Here is a 12,751-nt window from a genome sequence, read left to right as displayed (position 1 = left end):
TGAGTACCTCACTGGAGATTCATCACGGGACTGAGCACCTCACTGGAGATTCATCACTGGACTGGAAGCACCTCACTGGAGATTCTTCACTGGTTGTCCACCGAGGTCCCTGTGTCACCCACCATCTGCGCTGGTGTCCGTCCGATCCACCATTCTGACCAGCTGTGTTGTTTCCCTTGTTGTGTGCCTGACCGTGTTGTTCATATACTTACCAATACAAATAAAGCGTTTTTGCTATTGCATCCTTCTCCAGCTTCTGTCACATGTTTATGTAACACACACACACACACACACACACGCATATATTTATATATATATATTTTATTTTTTTTTATTTTTTATATTATAGATCCTGTACTGTCCGAGAAGATGAGTCAGTTGACTGAGTAGTACATAAGCACTGGTAGTAACTCTAGAGAATGTAGGCTGTAGACCTTTTCTTCCAACATGAAACACTGATAGTGTCCAGGCTCTAATTTCATAATGCCTAATCAGTCCTTTGATACTACCTTCACCTTGCTCTAATGAATGGCAATGAATATCCAATATGACTTTGCATTCATGTGATTTTGAATCATGTTCCTGTATGTTTTGCCTTTGAGGAGTAACACTTTTCATTTATTGTGACAACCATCCATCAGGGTGAGCTGAGTGATGTACTGCAAGAGCTATCAGAACCTGAGGAATCCTTTCGCCAATTTGCGGGTTAACCACAATCAACCCCCCAGAAATCCCAAACTGCCATGTCCAAGGTTCCATTGCATTTGCAGCTGACGACTTCTGCACAGATAGCAACATGTACTTAGCCATGGATTGCCCTTGCACCCACATGGACACAACGATCTGACCACATTATGGATGCAGCAGGCACAAGAAGTTGGGATGAGTTCGCTTCGAGAAGCATCACGCGAATGGACCAACAGGAAGAGAGCATCGCCAACACAGGTCGGGCGGTCCAAGCGCTTGTGACGCAGGTGTCCGAGCTCACCCAACAACTACAACATCTGAGAGTTCCCACTGTGCCACCCACACCACCCGTTCAACCCGTACCACCAGAGCGGCATCATCAACGCGAGCCACGCCTACCTACCCCTGAAGGATACTCAGGTGAACCCGAGTTTTGCAGAGCATTTTTGACCCGATGTTCAATGCATTTTTCATTACAGCCGCTGACGTTCTCCCAAGAACAAACTAAAGTGGCGTTCGTTCTAACGTTACTGTCTGGCAAGGCGGCTCTTTGGGGAACGGCGGTGTGGGAAAATCAAGATCCATGCTGCATCTCGTTCCAGGCACTCTCCGACGCAATGAGAAGGGTTTTCGATCGTGCGGTGGCGGGTAGGGAGGCGGCCAGACTACTCGCCGATCTCCGCCAAGGTAATGGCTCGGTGTCGGAATATTCCATCCAGTTCCACACCCTGGCCGCAGAGTGCCGATGGAACGAGGAGGCGCAGTGGGACCGTTTCCTGCATGGGTTACCTGACCGTGTCCAGAGGGAGATTTACATGCTGGACCTTCCTCAGACATTGAACGGACTCATCGAGCTAGCGCTGAGAGTCGATGCACGGCTGAGCAGGATGGGTCGGTTTCAGCAGGATCAACAGTATCGCAGCACAGAGGATTCCCGGGTCGGCAGCAGGGACACGGTCAGCCCCATCCCCGATTCCGAGCCCATGCAGGTGGGTAGAGCACGGCTTTCCCGGGAGGAGCGCGAGAGGCGGAGATCCCAGGGACTTTGCCTATACTGTGGGAAGGCGGGCCATTTCATTCATGCCTGCCCAGTAAAAGATCAAGCCCGGTAGTAACTTTGAGGCTACTATCGGGTGGGATCTCTGCCGAGAAGACCTCATCACCATCATCATCTACCCTCCTCCAGGTAAGACTAAGGTGGGCAACCTGCACACACGACACCAAGGCATTACTGGATTCTGGGGCGGAAGGTAATTTTATGGATTTTGGACTGGCAAAAAAACTTTCAATGATTTTTTCATCTTCTCTCCAGGAACACGTTCAGCACGTCAGACGAGTGCTTCAGAGGTTACTAGAGAATGGGCTTTTTGTCAAGGCGGAGAAATGCGTTTTTCATGCACAGTCTGTTCCTTTCCTAGGGTTCATCGTCTCGTCTGAGGGAATGCGTATGGATCCTTACAAGGTTAAGGCTGTGATTGATTGGCCTAGTCCAGATTCCCGTAAGGCCCTGCAGAGGTTTCTGGGATTTGCCAATTTCTATCGGCGTTTTATTCGCAACTTCAGCCATCTAGCCACGCCTCTGACTGCCTTGACCTCCCCCAGAACGACGTTCAGGTGGTCCGATACAGCCGAGGCTGTGTTCGCCAAACTTAAGAGCTGCTTTGTTTCGGCTCCCATCCTCGTTACCCCTGATCCTTCACGTCAGTTCGTGGTGGAGGTCGACGCGTCAGAGGTGGGGGTAGGAGCAGTTCTGTCCCAACGTTCTTCCACAGACGACAGGATGCACCCCTGCGCGTTTTTATCCCATCGCTTATCACCTGCCGAGCGTAATTATGACATTGGTAACAGAGAGTTGTTGGCAGTCAAGTTAGCGCTGGAAGAATGGCGTCACTGGTTAGAAGGCTCAGGGGTACCTTTTATCGTATGGACTGATCATAAGAATCTGGAATATATCAGAACCGCCAAAAGACTCAACTCTAGGCAGGCTCGGTGGGCACTTTTTTTCGGACGTTTGGACTTTTCTCTCTCGTACCGCCCGGGTTCCAAAAACATCAAACCCGATTCTTTATCTCGTATTTTTGGCCAATCCGAACGCCCGTCTACTCCCGAGTGTATTTTACCTGAGACATTAGTGATCTCCACTCTCAGATGGGAGGTCGAGTCGAAGGTCATGAAGGCCTTAGAAGGGGTAACGCCTCCGCCTGATTGCCCACCGAATCGGTTGTTTGTGCCAGAGGAGTGTCGGTCCAACGTTATTCAGTGGGGGCATTGTTCCAGTGTGGCTTGTCATCCAGGAGTTAATCGCACCAGTTATTTGGTCAGGCAACGATTCTGGTGGCCACTTATGGCTCGTGACATCCGCAGTTTTGTTTTGGCTTGCTCTGTTTCTGCCATTGGTAAATTCTCCAATCGACCCCCAGATGGGTTACTCCAACCACTGTCTGTCCCTTCGAGACCCTGGTCCCACATCCCAGGATCCTCCCAGGGCAAGACGGTCGTTTTGACTGTCGTGGACCGGTTCTCGAAGGCGGCTCATTTTATTCCCTTGCCCAAATTACCCTCTGCCAAGGAGACAGCGGTAACTGTCATTGATCACGTCTTTCGCTTACATGGCCTTCCGATAGACGTGGTTTCTGACAGGGGTCCCCAATTTGTGTCCAAATTTTGGCAAGAATTTTGTAAGTTACTGGGAGCGACTGTCAGTCTTTCTTCTGGGTTCCATCCCCAAAGCAATGGTCAAACTGAGAGAGCCAACCAAGATCTGGAGAGAGTGTTGCGATGTTTGGTTTCCAAGAATCCTTCCTCCTGGTGTCAACAATTGTCTATGGTGGAGTACGCCCACAATTCGTTACCAGTGTCATCCACGGGCCTCACTCCTGTAGGGTCTGGACCAATCAGACACACACTAATTATTCATATTCACTATATTTGTAACCTCACAAATGAAGTTACTTTGTCAGCCGGGTGTCCGGTTACAGAACACTTTAAGACTGATAACAGACTTTACGACCTCAAAGGAATGTGGCCACATGCGCCACATGCTTAAGAGAGAGAGACCATCTTTAATTAAATAAACTTTGCGGTGTTACTCTGATCTATGAAGGAACATGCCTCACAGAAACTGTGATGATTTACTGTCTCGTGTACTATTAGGTATAACAACATGGTATGTTTGATTGGGGTGTATGTGGTTGAACAACCACCCAACGGTCAATATAACCTCACCTGTATCATGCTTCCTAGCAAATTAATCCTCATTTAATGACACACACTTTGATGTACATCACCTTCTCTTAGAATGCAATGTGAATTTGTTATGTCTATTTGAGCTTGAATGAACAGTCTAAGCATGCTGGGGACAAAGACCATAAATCAACTAAGAGCCGCTTCCCCTCTCGGACATGTCACCTTACTCATAGGTCCATTCAAACCTTAGGGGCTGGTTCTTTCTCAGGGTATATCAGAGGCAGGCAACAGTGACCGCCCTTTCTTAGTTCTTTCATCCAGCCGCAACACTGTTCTGGTGATACTGGGGAGCCCCCCTCCCCCTCCACGGGGGCCCCAGGGCCCAGCAGGCCTCGATTCCAACCAGATATGGGCTCAGGCAGGAGAGAGATGACTCTCTCACAAAGAACCAAGGACAATCTCAAGAGTTTTGGAACAAAGACTCCAACCAACAACGACTCCAATCACCCATCCTTCCGACTTCCTCACTTCTCCTGGGTGCTCGGCGTGGCCTCAACAGAGTCCCAGGCCTTGCCCAAACCAGCCATGCGGTCCTGGAGAAAGAGAACGCTCAACCAACTTCCACTTGACACTGCCGGAACCATCAACGACTTCAATTTTCAACAACTTCAAGAATTGTTCCCATTACAAATGCAAGTATTCAATTCAATGAAATGTGAAAATGAAATTCTGATGGTTCTTCTCATAGACCCTCTTCCGGTTTCCAATTTCATCCTATCACTAACCTATTTATGTATTCATGTGTGTATGTTGTTTAGTTTATTTATATTCATATAAATATCTATATTTAGTTAATAAAACTTGTACATAATATGTATTTGGTTCTGTTTTGCTTGCAATACAAGTCACTTTACGGTCACGGTTTTTGCTACTGGCTCAAAGTACAAGTACAGGCGAAGAAATAATTATTCTTCGGTGGCCATGGAAGATACCCTTTTCTTAGAATAAATTAATAATCAAAAGAGTTCGTTGGAAGAACTGATTAATTGATTGTAATATTAATTCAGCCACATCAAGTTAATCCAATTAACTGACCCAAATATTTATAATTAATAATAACAAGATATTATTGATTATTAATATTTCCAAAAAGCTGAGTTCCTTACACTCCGTTTGAATGTAGTTTAGGTTACCAGCCACCAGTTTTTGCCAGTACGGAATCCGAGGTCGCGGTCCCCTCCGCTCACGCCTTCGTCCAGAGGTGCCGCCACACTTGGATGAGAGCCCGTGAAACTCTTCTCCAAGTGGGGGCGCGCACTAAGGCTTAGGCCGATCGCCACCGGTCGAAGCCTCCCGTATACGTCGTGGGTCAAAAAGTGTGGCTTTCTACTAAGAATATTCCTCTCCGATCCGTATCTAATAAACTTGCTCCCAAATTTATCGGCCCGTTTCCTGTCACCAAGATCATTAGTCCGGTGGCAGTCCGACTAAAACTTCCTCCTGCGTACAGGAGAATTCATCCCGCCTTCCATGTGTCTAAGATTAAACATGTGTTTCATGCACGCATTAATCCGCCAGTCCCGGTTCCTCCCCTGCCGCGTCTCGTAGATGGGGAACCAACTTATTCGGTTAACCGTATTCTGGACTCGAGACGGAGGGGACGCGGATTTCAGTACCTGGTGGACTGGGAAGGTTACGGTCCGGAGGAGAGAAGTTGGGTTCCTGCTAGAGACATTCTGGATCACTCCCTTATCGATGATTACAATCGACAGGTAAGGCCGTCTGGGAACGCCAGGAGGCGTTCTTAGAGGAGGGGGTACTGTCACGGTGTATGAATTCATTGTCTCTCTCTCGTCTTGCGTGCTGTTGTGTGTGTGTGCGTTAATTGTGGGCGCGGTCACTGATCAGCGATGATCAGCAGCGCCAGCTGGCTTCAATCAGTTTATTCCTTTATATGTTCAGTAACTGGTGTCTCATGTTGTCAGATCGTTGTTCTTCCCGGTGTGTTTCTGTTCCTGAGCTGTTCTTCCTCCTGTGGATTTCCCTTGTGTCGTCGTCGTGTTCCTTCGAGTTTCCCTTGCACTTCCACGGATTACTGAGTACCTCACTGGAGATTCATCACGGGACTGAGCACCTCACTGGAGATTCATCACTGGACTGGAAGCACCTCACTGGAGATTCTTCACTGGTTGTCCACCGAGGTCCCTGTGTCACCCACCATCTGCGCTGGTGTCCGTCCGATCCACCATTCTGACCAGCTGTGTTGTTTCCCTTGTTGTGTGCCTGACCGTGTTGTTCATATACTTACCAATACAAATAAAGCGTTTTTGCTATTGCATCCTTCTCCAGCTTCTGTCACATGTTTATGTAACACACACACACACACACACACGCATATATATATATATATATATTTTTTTTTTTTATTATTATTATTTTTTTATATTATAGATCCTGTACTGTCCGAGAAGATGAGTCAGTTGACTGAGTAGTACATAAGCACTGGTAGTAACTCTAGAGAATGTAGGCTGTAGACCTTTTCTTCCAACATGAAACACTGATAGTGTCCAGGGTCTAATTTCATAATGCCTAATCAGTCCTTTGATACTACCTTCACCTTGCTCTAATGAATGGCAATGAATATCCAATATGACTTTGCATTCATGTGATTTTGAATCATGTTCCTGTATGTTTTGCCTTTGAGGAGTAACACTTTTCATTTATTGTGACAACCATCCATCAGGGTGAGCTGAGTGATGTACTGCAAGAGCTATCAGAACCTGAGGAATCCTTTCGCCAATTTGCGGGTTAACCACAATCAACCCCCCAGAAATCCCAAACTGCCATGTCCAAGGTTCCATTGCATTTGCAGCTGACGACTTCTGCACAGATAGCAACATGTACTTAGCCATGGATTGCCCTTGCACCCACATGGACACAACAATCGGTAGGCTAATGAACCCTTTTTCATGTTATAGTTACATGTATTGTATGAATGCAAAAACGACTAAATAACATGAAATATATTTCTGTTGCAGGACATTGCGTCCTTGTCCACCATGACGGATGTGTGCGGTCCAAGAATGAGTCTAACCTTTGATGTGAGCGGCCAAGTTGCCTGATATCTTTGATTCATGATTGAAGTTATGAAAAGGTTACAGTTATTGTTTAGTCATTCTGCTGGCATTTACGTGAAATGCGTTACAATGCAGGCATAGAGCAGTCAAATGATTGCCAGTTTACTCTTAGTCAGTTTTATGTGAGGTGACAAGCACATTGTACTGAAACACTTGAATGCAAATGTGTGTAACAACAAAATAATTCAATGTGGATTTGTCAACAACAGGAAACACACCATTTGGTTTCGGGTGAAATGGACATCAGCTCAACATCTGCCTTAGATGTCAGCATGAACTCAGAGACAGCTACTGACCCAGCGGACATCAGTTTAGTTCCTCTGCAAGCCCCTCCACCTCCACCACAGGAAGCTCAGCAAGTCTGTCTGGGCCACACCGAGGATGGAAGGAAAGGAAGTGGATGGTAAACGAGTCCAAACTAATGGAACTCTTTCAAAAATGTACAATTTGCGGAGTAGCAATGTGCGACCTCAACCAGAACATAAAAACATTTGCCAGCAGAATACAAATCACATGGAAATGCAACTATGGACACACTGAGGAATGGTAGTCATGTCCCAATATTCGGGGAATGGCTGAAAATAACCTCCTTTCAGCAGCAGCCACACGTTCCAAAGGTGCAACATACACAGACATTGCTGACTGGGCTGGCCTATTGAATCTTCAGCTACCACAAAAATCTGCATTTTACACCATACAGTCAAGCTACCTCATTCCTGTCATCAACGAAGCCTACAAGAAGCAGGAAAGCATCATCAAAGCCAGACTCATCTGCCAGTCTTTGGATGGTTAGGGTGTGCATGTCTGTGGGGATGGGAGAAGCGACAGCCCAGGCCATTCGTGCAAATACACCACATATTCATTCATGGATGACTCTACCAACCAGATTGTTGTTTTTGATTTGATTCAGGTAAACAAACAAACAAAAACAGTCAATAATGGACACAAACCCTTATTAAATATGGTCTAAAATGACATCATGTGTAACCTTGTCTCCCTTAGGTGACCCAAGCTAAAAATTCTGTTGCCATGGAACCAATGGGTTTCAAAAAAGGTCTGGATAAGCTTTTAGATGAAGGGATTAATGTGAAAGTGGTGACCACCGACAGACATCCCTCCATCAGGAAGATGATGCGAGAGGACTATACAGACATCGCACACCAGTTTGACCCATGGCATGTAGCAAAAGGTTAGTCTATTAGTCTAATTACATGCACAACCCCTAATACTTATTCTCCTTTGTTCTCTGTGCTACTCTGTGTTTGACAGGTACCATTGGAGAAAAACATTTTGTATGTGCATTGTCTGCGATACACTTTCATTCTAACATTTTTCTGTTCTAATTCAGGAATAAAAAAGAAATTGGTTATGGCATCTAACCGTAAACATTGCAAGGACCTTGCTCCGTGGGTAAGAAGCGTGACCAACCATATGTGGTGGAGCTTCAGCTCCTCTAAAGGAGATAAAAAGGTACAAGCTTATTGAATAGATGTAAAATGCACAGTACAAATGCTATCATCACAGACAGTTGACACAAACAACATTATAGCATGCATTTTTTTCAGATTCAGTTTGAAAGGAATGTAATGTAATGTCAAATAAAATTCTGGGCACAAAGGGGCACTTTACTCAACTTTACCATCATCAATTTTGATTTATGTTTTCGCAGAATAACTCGAGGTTTTCCACAACGCCCTGCTGAAGTACTGTCCGAAGCGCCTGCATTTTGAGTACCAATCCATGCAGGCACACACAATGTTGGCCATTATGGACCACAATGAAAATCATGACTCACCACGAAAACCTGAAGCAACAACAAGTGGTAAGTACCAAAAATATACCAATTATAAGTTCTCATATGACCATTTGAAGATTGTTACTTTTCATATCTTATACGGAGAAGGTAAATTATGTTCGCACTCTGATAAACTAGAACCTGAACCACGTTTTACATTTCAGCAATAGAAATGTCTACTGATTTTCAAATAATATCTGGCCTTGACTTATATCTGACCAAATTAATGTTTTAGAATGTAACAATGCTTGTTCTGGTAACGGACATCCGACTGATAACCAAATTATTATAACTTATCTATGACCATTTTAATTTCAGGCCTCCAAAGACACAACATTGTGTACCAAAAACAGTCAAAACAGTGGATTGCAAGACCTATTTACACAAAGAAAACCCAAAATTTCAGAGATGACCTTATGGAGGATGTTGTAAAAAGAAGACTAGACCCATCCATCAAATATAAAGACTCCTCATCTCGCATTCAAGTCCCGTGTCTGGCAGCAAATATTGGCCTCCATCCAAAACCCAGCAAGGAGGATGTCATAGAAGGCCACACATTTAGTGGAAAACTTAGTTTTAGACCTTCAGTGCCTTCTCCAAATCATATTTGTGTAATTTTATTGTCATATGTTTATTCATAATAATAAATAAAAAAAATTCTAATTGTTCTCTCTGTTTTCTCTTGTTACGGTGAATTAGCATGCACATCGACTTAGATGTGAAACTTCTATAGTAAAAGCTGTTTTATCACATGTTAGTAATACATTACCACAGTTTATTAAATCAAGTAAACAGAGATGACAGGATTCCCAAAGACTTTATTCATGAAATCAAATCAGTTACAACATATTTATTGCCTCCTGTGCCTCTTGGAAGCCAATATATCATACTCTGATGGAAATTTTTTACGAATAGCAACGACCACACATGATGGCAATGGAGTTCGATTTCCTCTGCCCAATGTCTTTCCCTTCAGGGCCCACTCCAGCACAACACGATAAGCCACCAACCTTGCCTGTGAAAACAGCAACTATATGTGAATACAGGTATAATATGGGTCGATCTATACATGCGTCATGTTTGAAATAATTACTTACTCTGTGGACAGCTGTCCATTTGGTCCATTCGGCGTGGGGCGTTTTTTCCAGTTCACCTTATCACACCGGGAAAAAAAAATCGAGTACTGCAGGATGGATCAGCGCCGTTAAATCCTCGGTAGCTGTGACACAACTGCGGCCACGCTCATCTTGATCTGACGCGTTGAGCCTGGTCATCGAGGGCAGTAACTGGTCCCACTCTCCACAGCACAGACACTCTATTTCAGTCGGCATAGGTTGGCATATCCCCCCACATTCACACCACCAGTTTGTGTTGGCTCTCATCCTCATGTCCTCAGGCTGTTGAGCGATCTCAACCTCCTCCTCCTGTCGGTCTATTTCTAAAGCACGCAGCTCATCTTCTGTAAACTCTGGTTTAAATAGGTATCGCTCTGGCTCTTGACTATCTGAGAAGTCACCCTCTTCGTCTCTCACAAAATCAGCCATGTTCATCTCCAGTCATGTACTGTACGGAAAATAGTCAGGCAGCTACTATTCATGCCGGTATGTTTACGGAACTCATGGAATTTCATGTGTTGCGTGATATCTCTGCGCCCAAGTAGCAGTGCTTCGCCTAAGCAGCAGTGCTTCACCTGTGTTTCCCCCTAATGTAGTCCCAAGTCAATATCTGCCTAGGAAATCGCATAGTGTTAATCTGCATCGCTATTTGTACTTGTTGTGAATACATAGAAAAAAATATGTCTTTTTAAGATTGTTGCTAAGCCAATTAATGTTTTGACGGAAGGTTAGTGTGTTAGAATGATAAGATCACAAAGGGACACACAAAAATGGCCATAATTATGAACAGTAACTAAGAACATTAATTGTGGCATCAGTCTGACAACAAACTACATACAACTTAGACTTCATCTATAGAAATAAACTTACTGTTAGACAGTAACATTCCAATCTTTGTTCTTTTCTTTTTTGGAGGTGGGGCAGTTACAATTCAGCAGAATAGAATACTTATTGTTGTGTCCTGCTGGAACAGGCAAGTACAGCCCTTATCCATTTAGCTTTTTCTGACATGATCATTTCATTCTAAAAGAACAATGAATCAATTCTATAGTCATATAACTGAAACTTTGCCCGAATTACTTTAATGTGGAACATCACACTGATGTCAGACTGAACAGAGAGAACCACAACTTAAAAAAATTGTAATACAAAAAATAATTCTACAAGCAATACAATAGAATATTTAAACTTTTAGAAGAACCACTTAAAACAGTTTTATTCAATTAGAGCTACAAGTCCAGGAAAACACATAAACCTTTACTAGTTTTGATATATATTTTTTAATAAGTCAACTAAAATTCTGATTCATTGGGTACTTATCCTCAATGTGTTAGCCTATGTTGCGCATTAAAGGGATAGTTCACCCAAAGTTAAAATTCTGTCATCATTTACTCACCCTCAAGTTGTTCCAATCGTGTGCGTGTGCGTGTGTGTAAGCATTACCATTTTCAATGTTTTTGAAAAGTCTCTTATGCTCATTAAGCCTGCATTTATTTGATCAAATATACAGGAAAAAACTGTAATATTGTGAAATATTATCTACTGTGAAGGGTAATTTCATTATGGCTGTCGTAGCGCTGTGATGGCATTTCTTTTCAAGGAAATATTGTGTCTATTAATGGATATAGCTAATGTCTTTAACTATTCAGCTTGAAATCCTCTCCATCTTAAGAAAGGGATAATGCACATCCAGTTGTTCTTTGAGAATAACCACCGACAGGGTGATGAGGACCCCGATGCAAAGCGGAGCATAACACCTTAATCAGCCTGAAGGGGGTTATTCTGAGAACAACCGGTTGCATGTAAATCACCCTTTACTTAAAGGATTAGTTCATCTCAAAATGAAAATTTCCTAATAATTTACTCACCCCAATGCCATCCAAGATATCCATGTCTTTCTTTCCTCAGTGGAAGAGAAATTAGGTTTTTTGAGGAAAACATTTCTGGATTTTTCTTCGAATAATGGACTTTATTCTTGGAATAAAGTCCAAATCAATGCAGTTTCAAAGGTCTTTGACGGGCTGTGCACGATCGCAGCTGAGGAGGAGAGTCTTATCTCGCGAAACGGTAGGTCATTTTCAAAAAAAAAAAAAAAAAAAAAAAATATATATATATATATATATATATATATACTTTTTAACTACAATTGTTCGGATTGAGCTGATCTGCAACGCGCCGGGAACTACGTCATCACGTTGACAGGTCAGGCTCGATGTCGCCGGCGCCAGCGGAAGTACCGCCCCACTCAACCGTGCGAAGCATAGATTTTATATGGAGACTAGATGCCCTATTGGCCGCTGAGCACTAAGAAATACGGCCGCCATCTCAAACCGGTCGTATTCCTAGTTTCGTTGCGTGGCAGCAGTTAAGATGCCAGAGCACTGTGGAGCATTTTCATGTTCTAATCGGCGGACCATCGCAAATAGGGCCAGGGGGATTACTTTTCACAAATAAAATGTAACATTACCGTACCATTGGTTGTATTTTGTGAATAAAATATTACCAGAGAGTTAAGAAGAAGCAAGGATCTTCGATATTACTGTACTGAAATCGTGGCCAGCTAGCTAGGCTATGTTTACTGCACCGGCCGGTGTTCATCCGGCTATGAATTGAGACATGATAAGTCACATTCCATAACACTGACTTAGATTACAACTGACACAATAAGGCTATTGTAGAAATAAAACAAATATTACTGGTATAACATTGGCCTGCGAATTTTACACAAGTGGCACAGAGTATTATCAGTGTTTTGGTGATAGCTTCACTATTTCGTGTGTGTGTGTGTGTGTGTGTGTTGGGACTCGGGAGGTGGGCTGCTAAATGTCAAG

Source organism: Siphateles boraxobius, unplaced genomic scaffold, assembly GCF_051911475.1.
Source record: "Siphateles boraxobius isolate OS27281-9 unplaced genomic scaffold, OSU_SipBor_1 22, whole genome shotgun sequence".
Classification (NCBI taxonomy): domain Eukaryota; kingdom Metazoa; phylum Chordata; class Actinopteri; order Cypriniformes; family Leuciscidae; genus Siphateles; species Siphateles boraxobius.
Note: the sequence above shows the minus strand (reverse complement) of the source record.